The sequence below is a fragment of the Cibotium barometz genome, chromosome 52 (assembly GCF_041138505.1).
Source record: "Cibotium barometz isolate CiBa-2024 chromosome 52, ASM4113850v1, whole genome shotgun sequence".
NCBI classification, from domain to species: Eukaryota; Viridiplantae; Streptophyta; class Polypodiopsida; order Cyatheales; family Cibotiaceae; genus Cibotium; species Cibotium barometz.
In genome coordinates this window covers 33303609-33315160 of record NC_141097.1, presented here as the reverse complement: position 1 = coordinate 33315160, position 11552 = coordinate 33303609, and positions in this window count along the sequence as shown.

Below are 11552 nucleotides of genomic sequence, written 5' to 3'. Positions count from 1 at the left end.
TTTCTGGGAGTTACACATCTCCGATTGAAGAGCTATCTTTGCAGGCTTGGAGGTGCATGTGTGGTACGCAATACTTTGTAAGAAAACATGTGTGACAGACTCAATCAGATTGTGAGTGAGAAGCTCGACAAGAACAGCTTCCTCTCATCTCGCAGGTTCTTTATCCGTGATACTACTCTAGTTCTTCTCCATTAGAATGTTGTATGCTCAAGGGGTTTGAATCCTTGTCAGATTCCTTGTCTCATAGTAGTTCTTTAGAACTTGCCATGATTTAGAAGCTGTGGTAGTATGCTAAATCAGGTGATCACTAAATCAGTGATGTCGGTGATGATGGCACATATTATATCAGTGCATCTGCATTTCTTCACTAAATCAATAATGCTGGTACGATGGCACATAGTGTATTAGTGTATGTGCATTTCTTCACCTCTATGCTAAATCAAGAACATGATCTCGTGATATAATCTATGATGGATCTCCTGGATCTGGGTGACCTAGCTTTGCATCAACCCCTGTTGCAGTTTTTCACAACTCATGTAAATCAAGAACAGACCTAATCTTGAACTTCTAAAGAGTGTAACCAACTTCCCATCACCAAAAGGTGAAGGATGGTGGGTTGGAGCGACTATGTTATTTTTGCAAGTTGGAAAATCTCTCCAAATCTACCTTCAAATAGCAAACTATAAAAAACAAGCTTTGCCTAGAGATGCTTTGATACTATGTAAGAATACACATTAGTAGAAGCTAGATCAACACAATACAAAGCAATGAATTACAAAAAGAAGTGGAGAGTAAACAATATTACTACTTATAAAAACTTGATTGGTGTCTACCCACCCATGTGCTCACGAACGATAAGGAGACTTGATGGCGATCTAGAAAGACTCCGAATGGAGGATGTCTTGCTTACAAGAGTGCTTAAACATAATCAAATCGATGATGAAATAAGGCTACCAAATTAGTCTATATATAGTACCTATCGGCATGGACATCGTAGGTCGACAATGTTGGCCAACTCCACAAGTTGGTCCAAAATGACAAACTAACCACATCATCTGACTAGGACCATATTAGACTATAACCAACTTCCATACGGAGCCTAGCGTTAGCTCCCATGGCCATCTTAGACTGTCTGGTCCCTTAAATGGGCCTATGACCCAAGAACAGTGTATCCTTTGTTCACTATCCCTGGCACTCACTAATGCGGTCACACAGCCTGCACAAGCGTGCATCCTACTTGGCAGAGTGCCAAGTCTACATAAGCTATCTCCTAACCATCTGGCCATGCTTTGCCACCATCCAATGTCTAAACTACAAATTGCAAGTGTGCCCAATACTCCTTATAAGGGGGACCTTACAAAATAGAGCACATCCATCACGCGCCGTAGAAACATCACGAAAGTGGAGCATTGAGAAAATTATTTTCCAAAAAATAGTGGGAAAACTAATTTATCTCACTATTACTAGATCGGATATAGCTTATAGCATGGGAGTCATAAGTCAATTTTTACACAAGAACCAAGAAAGCCTCATCATGATGATGTAGTTAGGAGGATTCTTCGTTATCTTAAAGCAATCGTTAATTATGGTCTACTTTACAAGAGATATATGGAGCTAAAGCTTGAGATGAGTGATGTAGATTGGGCAGGAGATCCAAACACAAGAAGGAGTCTTATAGGTATGGCTTGTTCATTGGGTAATGTTTTTGTTTCATAGTTGTCTAACAAGCAACCAATAGTGGTCTTACATAGCACGGAGGTTGAATATAAAGCCATCACACAAGCCTTGTGTGAAGTTACACGGATGTAAAAGTTACTTGAGAGTTTGGGTTTTTAGATAGCAAAGCTGGTTAATATCTTCTATGACAACATAAGCTCAATTATGTTGGCAAATAACCTGATATTTCATGCATGAACAAAGCATGTGGAGATTTAGTATCACTTCATTTGAGAGAAAGTCATGGAAAAGGAGGTGAATTTGGTTTATGTCAACACTAAGACCAAGTAGTAGTAGATATCTTCACTAAAGCACTTGCTCAAGAATGATATAACAAGCTATGAGGATGTTTGGGGTTGGAAGACATGAACTTTCTCCTGAGAGGATGGTGCAGTCTACTTTGCACATTATCACCTAGGGGGTGGTATTTTTGGTGACAAAGATCGGACCCATTCTCTTCTACAAGGACTTATTAGGAGGGTAGGTTCTATGACTCTCCTATTGCAGTTCCTACTCCTAACCTATCTTCAAAGACCTAGTTTCTACGCACTAGTGGGTAGAGATGGGAGATCAACAAACAACAACATTGATGCATGGCATATATGACATACCCGTTTACAACAAGAGGATAGGATCACATGTGTAGGTAGCAAGAGGCTTTTTACACACATGGAACTAGGGTCCCTTCCTTTCTGATAGGGAGGGTGAGTTTAATTGGCATTACAAGCCTCCTTTTTGCCCCCCCTCCCTCAGGTTGTATGAGGTAGTTTCCCTCTGAGAGCGGCCAACTATTATCTTCACCTCTTTTGAGGGCTCTAAGCATGTACATCTAGCCTTTGGCTACTTGAATTTTAACTAATGGAATGATATGTTTCTCGAAAAATAATAATTCACAAGAGCACATTAAAATGATTGCAAATGCTCACAACATATGCACAATCCAACATAAAATAATTTGAATGCAACCAATCCACATGAATCAGACTTAGGTCATCATTGCCATGTTCAAAATGTTGGAATTATTTGCATTATTTAGAATTTATGGATTTATTTGATGGATATTTATTTTATGTCACATATTTTAAGCTTATATTGTGAATACCAATGCAGAATAGTGGTAGGGTTAGTGTGCGGGATGTGCATGGATCCATTGGGCTTGCTTCGACGCAAATCTATTGATGCATGGCGCGTGGCAATTATTTATTCGACAGTGGTAGTGATATTTTATGTACACATTAGTGTGCAACATTGTGATATACATTAGTTCTATTTCATGAGTGAATCTTGGAGTGTTCACATTTTTGTATTTATACTTATGCAAGCCCAATGTGAAGATCCATAATTTTGGCTACATGTATTTTTAGCTCTTACTTTTTGTACAAGGAAATATATTTAAATACACCATGAAGAAGACGTGAGCCACTCTCGTGGGGGAGATTTAACCCATTCTTGTGTCGCGTGTATAACTTTCTTGTATTTTTTAGCTTGAGTATTTCTTTCAAGTTGATTTTTGATAGAGGGCCAACCATGAGCATCCAACATTGGTATTAGAGCAATATTTTACAGGATGTGCATGGATCCATTGGGCTTGCTTCGACGGAAATCTATTGATGCATGGTGCGTATAAATTATTTATTCAACAGTGGCAGTGATATTTTATGTGGACATTAGTGTGCAACATTTTGATATACATTAGTTTTATTTCATGAGTGAACCTTAGAGTGTTCACATTTTTGTATTTAGGCTTATGCAAGCCCAATGTGGAGAACCATATTTTTGGCTACATGTATTTTTGGCTCTTGTTTTTTGTATAAGGAAATATATTTAAATACACCATGAAGAGGACATGAGCCACTCTCATGGTGGGGGAGATTTAACCCATTCTTGTGTCGTGTGTGCATAGCTTTCTTCTATTTTTGAGCTTGAGTATTTCTTTCAAGTTGATTTTCAATAGAGGGCCAACCGTGAGCTTCCAATATTGGTATCAAAGCAATATTGTGCGGGATGTGCATAGATCCATTAGGCTTCCTTTCAATGGAAATCTATTGATGCATGACATGTGGTGATTATTTATTCGACAGTGGCAGTGATATTTTCTGTGCACATTTGTGTGCAACATTTTGATACACATTAGTTCTATTTCATGAGTGAACCTTAGAGTGTTCACATTTTTGTATTTAGGCTTATGAAAGCCCAATGTGGAGATCCATATTTTTGGCCACATGTATTTTTAGCTCTTACTTTTTGTACAAGGAAATATATTTAAATACATCATGAAGAGGACGTGAGCCACTCTCATGGTGGGGGAGATTTAATCCATTCTTGTGTCGCGTGCATAGCTTTCTTGTATTTTTGAGCTTGAGTATTTCTTTCAAGTTGATTTTTAATAGAGGGCCAACTGTGAGCTTCCAATACAAAACAAAGTATTAGTGAACTGAGATCTACTCCATGGATGAATACTTGGACATTAAACCACATCCGCACCATAAAATTAGCCCAAGAATATACATGATTATAGTGAGGGAAGCAACTGAGAAAGACACACAAAAAAAAGTAGGAGTATAAAACATAAGGGAGCAAAGATGGTATGTCCACCAATGCAAAAAGGTATCCTAGAAGTCTTGCAACTACGTAGCAATGAAATGCACCCTCTTCGTGTGTGAGAAGAAAAAGCTTTGCCTCATATTCGACCTTGGAAAGATCTTGTTGTAGCTTTTCCACACCCTCGTCCATCTCAGTAAATGATGATATACGATATGATTCCTAGTCAAGCACAAATCATTAATAACTCGTGTCCATGGATACAAATGCGTAAACACAAGTTGGATGAACTCAAAAAAGACTTGGGCTCCTCCAGCAACAAAATACATGTGTGTAGCTTTCTACTTCTATTAACGTATTTGAACATGATTAAGCAAAAGCAAAGTTGACTACAAATGAGCTTTTGAGAAAACGTGAAGTGTACTCCCTTCATGCCATACCTAAGACTTTCTTAAAAAGAGAGATAAAGGTTACAACTGGGGAGTCATGCCTCATGCAAGAGAAGTGACTCATGAGTTTATCCCTTTTTTATTATGCAACCAAACTCTTGGGTTGTGACCTTCTACCGGCATCTTTTTCATAAATAAATAAATAAAATTTTTGAGTGATTTGTCAATAGAGTTGAGTCACAATCATGACAATGTGGCATTTGACATACACATGACAAGGTGAAGTGCACAAGCTAAGCTCCTCATTCCCTCTATAATCTCCCAATATCATGCTCACGCCAAATATGCCAACATTGTGATGCTTCTAATAACGAGGTCCCACCTTTCATGTGACAGCAATTGCAATGATCTAGAGATGTGTGAGTTTGAAAGCGTGACCCTTGCCATCCTCCTCGATTCTTGAAGAGAAGTGTAAGCTTTACCTCTATGGCCAATGCAATGGTGCCCCCCAAAAATAAAAAACTGCCTCTTATCCATTGTGAAAAAGTGCAAAATCTACCACCAAACATGTATCTTTTGGAAAATCCCAAAGGCAGTGACACTTGGACTCTAAGGGAGGTGTCACATCTACCACAAGAAGTTTTGGTCAGCTATCACTAGCTGGGTGGCCGCTTCTAGAATCTTGCAGACCACTAGCCAAAAAAAAATATGGAGATCTTGCTCATTCAAAAATTGCTCCACAACCTCTTCCTAAAATCAAGGAAACATGTGAAGGAATGCCATGAGCTCTCCGATGTCGGATTGGTGGCTAGTGTGCCCTCCATCCCATTCTTCCTTCGAGAAAAGGTAGGCAATTTTGAAGAAGAGCCAAGATGCTCTTTGGGAGCCATGGGATGTCTCCTTGCAACTCACCCGGGTCTCATTGTAATCAAGCAAGGGAGTGGTCCTCTCAAAGCCATAGATGATAGGACAAATCTCCTGCAACGTCAAGTGGGGAGCATGGTCAAAAAGTGAGGCCCGTCCAATAAAAGCCAACCACTTGGACCTGATCAAATGGGCAATACTGTTAACTAATGGAAAATGAGGACTAGTAGTAACAATCACATTGTCAATAATCTAACCAAATGTGAATGCAATAGAGGGTGACAACTAGCACATGAGACTTTAGTCGTATCTTCCAGCAAAATACTAGAAATGAGTGGAACTCATGGGGTACTTCTACACCTTCGATTCTCCTTTCGTCAGTTGTTGAAAGCTTAAACATTAGTTTATCCCTCTCATTTTAGGTAATGCTCGATTAGCCTCTGCCTTGCTAAGAACTCCTTTCTGACAGCCCTAAAGCTTATTAACAACCCTAACACTTGCGTACTCCTCTCTCTCTCTCTCTCTCTCTCTCTCTCTCTCTCTACGTATTTCTCAGTGCCTCACCCAACACAAGAAATGAGAGTTCTACACTTGGAAAGAGGATGAGTTATACCACCTCTTCTTAGGGCCATACTGCAAAGGGGCTTGGAATAAACTTCAAGAACATCACCCCACCTATCACCTGCCTGGACACATGGGACTCCTATGCACACTCCCTCTATCATATCCCCCATCAACCTCTCTCATTGTGCACCCCTGGGTTGCCCTGCTAGCTCACGCTATGCACCTGTCTCCTTCATGATGCCCCCATTTGCGCTACGCACTAGAGCTGGGCACTCCGTGCCCCTTGCGCGTGTAGCTCAACGCATCCCCTCTACCCTCACTTATCCCACCCACCTTGCTCAAGCCCCCAAGGCAACAACTAGGGGAGAATAGCCAAGATTAACACACAAGAGTTGGAGGCATACATCAAGACTATGGAGACGACAACAACAAGAAGACACTGATTGAGTAGAAGAAGGTGTTGCACAGGGTCCTTGACCAACACGAAAAACAATTGGAAGGCCTCCGTAACGAGATATAGGGCAAAAGATTGAAGGATCAGAGGCAAAACTGAATCACCAACAGGAGGAGATTCAGACATTGAAAGAGACCGAGATGTAACACAGGCAATGCCCGAGGAGGCCCCAATGAGAGGGGAACTTTGGGTGGAAACCGAAGCCCTAAAGGCTAGTGTCAAGGACCTTATAGCAGAGGAAGCGAAATTGAATGTCTAAGGTGAAAAGATGCAGGGGGAAGAGAGCTTGAGCCCTTGCAAGCACACAAACACTCACACAAACCCTAGAAGAGAACACACAAGGTGAGAGGTTGAAAAATTTTCTTTTTCTTCACACAACAACAAAAGAGGTCTACAAAAGAAGATAAAGTGACTGACACACATAATAGAGTATATACAAGCGGTCCATAATGTGAACACGCTAAAAGGAGTGGGTAGGTGTGGACTAATCGGTGTAGTCCAGCTGTAGAATCTCTAGCAAAGATATGTCGGTGCCAGCTACCAAACCTGCCACCAATGATGTAAGTGTCGAACGGTCATGCAGGCCCCTCATGAGTGTCAGCTCATGTTGAGCTTGACATCTCAACACTCCCCCCTCAAGCTCAACTCCAGCTTATGAAATCCAAGCATATCTCAAAATCTGCGGAGCTTCTCAGCTCCCAAGGCCTTCATAAAGATATCAGCCGTAATCCTATGTGCTGACGTAGGCCAAGTCAATGTCGCTTGCCAAGACTCTCTCCCTGATGAAGTGGTAATGTACCTCAATGTGCTTCATCCACACATGAAAAATTGGGTTCCTGGCCAACTGTATACTGCTAAGATTGTCACAATATATGACAACCTTTCTATCCACATGTAACCCCAAATCAGTAGCTTGCGTAATTAAGCTACCTCACACATTGCCACTGCAGCTCCTCTGTACTTTGTCTTTGTACTCGACAAGGAAACTGTGGAGTGCTTCTTACTACTCCATGTCACAGCAGCACTCCCCAATGAAAACATAAATCCACTGGTAGATCTACTGTCTAAGATGCTACCTGCCCAATTTGCATCTATGTACCCATATAACTCCAATGATACACCTACTGCATAAAACAATGCATAATCAACAGTGGCCCTCAAATACCAAAATGTGCGTCGCAGACTGTCAAGATGTGGTTTGCATGGAACCTGCATAAACTGGCTCTCTAAGCCAACAGTGTAACTCAAATTTAAAAATGCTGATCGTCGTGACATAGATCAAACTCCCCCAAATCTTCCTGTACATAGTGGGATCCTCTAACACATAACCTACATTTGCACTAAGCTTGCCATTTTGATCTAATGGCACTGAGATTGACTTACAATCAACCATCCCATATTTGGACAACATGTCCAATACATACTGTCTCTGTGACATCCAAACACCCTTAGGTGTGCAAATGACCTCAATTCCCAAAAAGTAGCGCAGATCTCCCAAATCCATCTCAAACTTCCTTTTTTGAGAAGACTTTTCACATGCTCAATCTCATCCAAGTTGTCACCCCCAACAATAAGATCATCTACATATATGGTGATGATTACAATACCCTTATCACTCTTGTACACATACAAAGAGTGAGCTTATATGAAAACTAAAATAGTGACAAGATACTCAGCAATCTTATTATGCCATGCTCGTGGAGCCTGCTTCAGCACATACAAAGCCTTACGAAGCTTACATGCATACTCTAGGTGACCTGCATCCTCAAAACCAGGTGACTGATCCATATACACTTCTTCTTGCAAGTCACCATGCAAGAATGCATTTTTTACATCCATCTGATGTAAAAACTAGCCTTTAGTTGCAGCCACCACAATCACAGCTCTCACAGTTGCCATCTTTGCAACCGGGGCAAATGTCTCCTCATAATCAATCCCATGTGTTTGCGCATATCCTTTGGCTACCAATCTAGCCTTGTACTTACTTATGCTACCATCACTGTTATGTTTCATCTTATACACCCACTTACAACCAATAGCTTTCTTGCCTTAAAGCAATGGCACCAAATCCCAAGTCTCATTTCAGTACAATGCATCCATTGCCTCATCCATAGCTTTCTCTCAACACACATTTCTAATAGCCTCATCAAAACCTGCACAACTTTTGCCATATAAGCATAGTGATGTGCCACATAACCATCATAAGTCAATCTCTGGACAGGGTTTTTGACTCCAGATCTTCGTAAATTTGCATTGATGGATTCCATAGCCTTTTTCACACTAGGGTGTCCTCATTTGCTGGAATCCCAAGCTTTTCAACAAGGCTCATCTCCGAGCTACTAGACTCTCCATCAACAAGAGGATGCCTTGCAAAAATATCAGGTACAAGGGACTCAACCACTTTCTCTTTAATTTTATATGATGTATCAACAACATTTCTAGGACTAGTATTATGATGTAGCCTGCCACTCCATGGTCTATCAACAGAACCATTGGATGAGGACTCTCCTGGTCCACTCAATGATTGTGATTTGCTGACTTGCATTATGTGCAACCAAGTTTCCATATACATCAGCCCCAACAACATCTTTTTCAGCAGCATACCAGCTACTCATCTCAGCAAATACAACATCCTTGCTTACCCTCAATTCACATGTAGCGGGATTATAGCATCTATATCCCTTTTGCTCAAGGGAATACCTAATAAACACACATTTTTATACCTTTGGATCCAGCTTAGTACGCAACTCATCTAGCACATGCACATATGCAATACATCCAAAAATTTTCAAGTGAGACAAATCAGGTTTCCTACCAGTAAACTTCTCCTCTGGTGTTACATCATGTATGGCTGTTATAGGAGTCGTGTTCATGATATAAACTGTTGTAGACACAGCCTCAACAAAGTAGCCATGTGGCATATTCTTCTCTGCCACCATCAATGCTCGTGCTATCTCTGTGTGCAATGTGCCTGTTTTTTCACTCCAGCAAGTCCATTTTGTTGCGGAGTGTATCTACATGTAAATTCTCTAAATGCCATGATTTCGTAAGAATTCAGAGAACTCATTAGAGAAGTATTCTCCCCCTCCATTTGACCTTAGGCACTTTACATGATTTCCTATATGTTTTCAGTCATCACTCTGAAATTCCGAAAGTGAGTGAACACTTCACTCTTCTCCTTCATGAAATACACTCACACTTTCCTCGTGTGGTCATCAATGAATGTTACGTAACCACCCAGACATAGTCTTCGCAGGACTCCATACATCGGAATACACATCTAGTACATTCTTGCTCACATTTCTGTCATGTGGAAATACATGCTTTGCTTTCCAAATTGACATGCTTCACATACCTTCAACTTTAAACTTAGGCAACCCTATCACAATTTCTTTAGTTTGCATAGACTTCATTCTTTCACATACTTTCTGCATACCTTCAACTTTAAACTTAGGCAACCCTGTCACAATTTCTTTAGTTTGCATAGACTTCATTCTTTGCACATTTACATGCCCAATTCTCTTATGCCAAATGTCTGTATCTATAACAACTCTCAAACCATTGCAAACATTGCAGGACTCACTTCAGGCATATTTACATTCAATGTAAACATTATGCCCACTCTGTTGCCTTTTGCAACCAACCTACACTTATCTTTAAAGTCTTCTACATAATAGCCCATCAGGGTTAAACTGAACCTGCACTTATCTTTAAAGTCTTCTACATAACAGCCATCAGGGTTAAACTAAACCTGCAAACCTTGCTCAATCATCTGGCTAACTAAATCCAGATGAACATGAAATACATATGCAAGGTACTTCACTTTACCATCCTGCATAGACAATGACACATCTCCAACATAGGCAATCGGAAGAGCAGTGTCAACCCCTGTTTCAACAAAACCTGGTCTTTCAAGACTCTTCGTTTCCTTGAACCACTCACCATGACTTGTCATATGGTTTGAAGCACCTGAATCAATATACCATACATCATCCTTACATGCTGCTACATCATTTCCGGACACAGCATTAACCACATGTTGCATAACAAACAACCTCTCATTATCCTCATTATTTTTGCTAGAGGATGCGTAGTTGTTTTGCTGCACTTTTCCATTTCGCATGTCAATCTACTTCCTATAGCAATCTGCCTACACATGTCCAGGCTTACCACAGTAAAAACAACCTCGTGTATCATTATACTGCCTTTGTCAATTACCACGACTTCTTTGACTCCCCCTGCCTCTAAACTGGCCTCTTCCACCTGTGTTGTTATTGCGAATCCTGGGACTGTTGCTGCTGCTGACAATAATTCTGCTCACCTCATGCCCACCACCTTGGCCATGTCCATGACCTCTACCTCATCCTCTACCTGCACTTGTGTAGAAGGCTTGCTGCTTTTTGTTGTTTTATGAAGACTGTTGATGTTCACCCAAATTCTTCTCTTCAATGATCAACATTGACACCAAATCTATGAAGTTGGGAATGCTCTCATCGTCGCGAGTTTGAATAGACATCTTGAACGCCTTGTATTGTGGCCCGAGACTATATAGACACACACCTTATCATCATCATCAACAGAAACACCAATTGATACAAGGGATTCCACAATGCCCTTGATCTTTAAGGCATAATCATTCACAGAGATATTTTTCTTCTCCACAATATGAAGCTCATTCTTCAACTAAATCAAAGCCTTCGGCCTTGGCTCACTGAATCTCATAGAGTTTGAAGTGATTCCATCTGGGTCTAGTGATTGAATCAGATCGTTGCCTCCTTCACCAAGGTATCCCATGCCTCCACCATAGGTGACTTGGCATCCTGTATATGCCCAATCATAGTGTCATGTATACTGATAGAAAGCCAATACATGACTTTCCTTGCTCCTTGATTCCAATCCTTGAATTCTTTTACATGTGCAGCGGTTGGATTAATATCTGGTATCTCTGGTGCCTCCTCATGTTCACCTTCAATGTAGTCCAAGTAACCTTTTTCCATCAAGAAATTTGTCAGTCTAAACCTCCA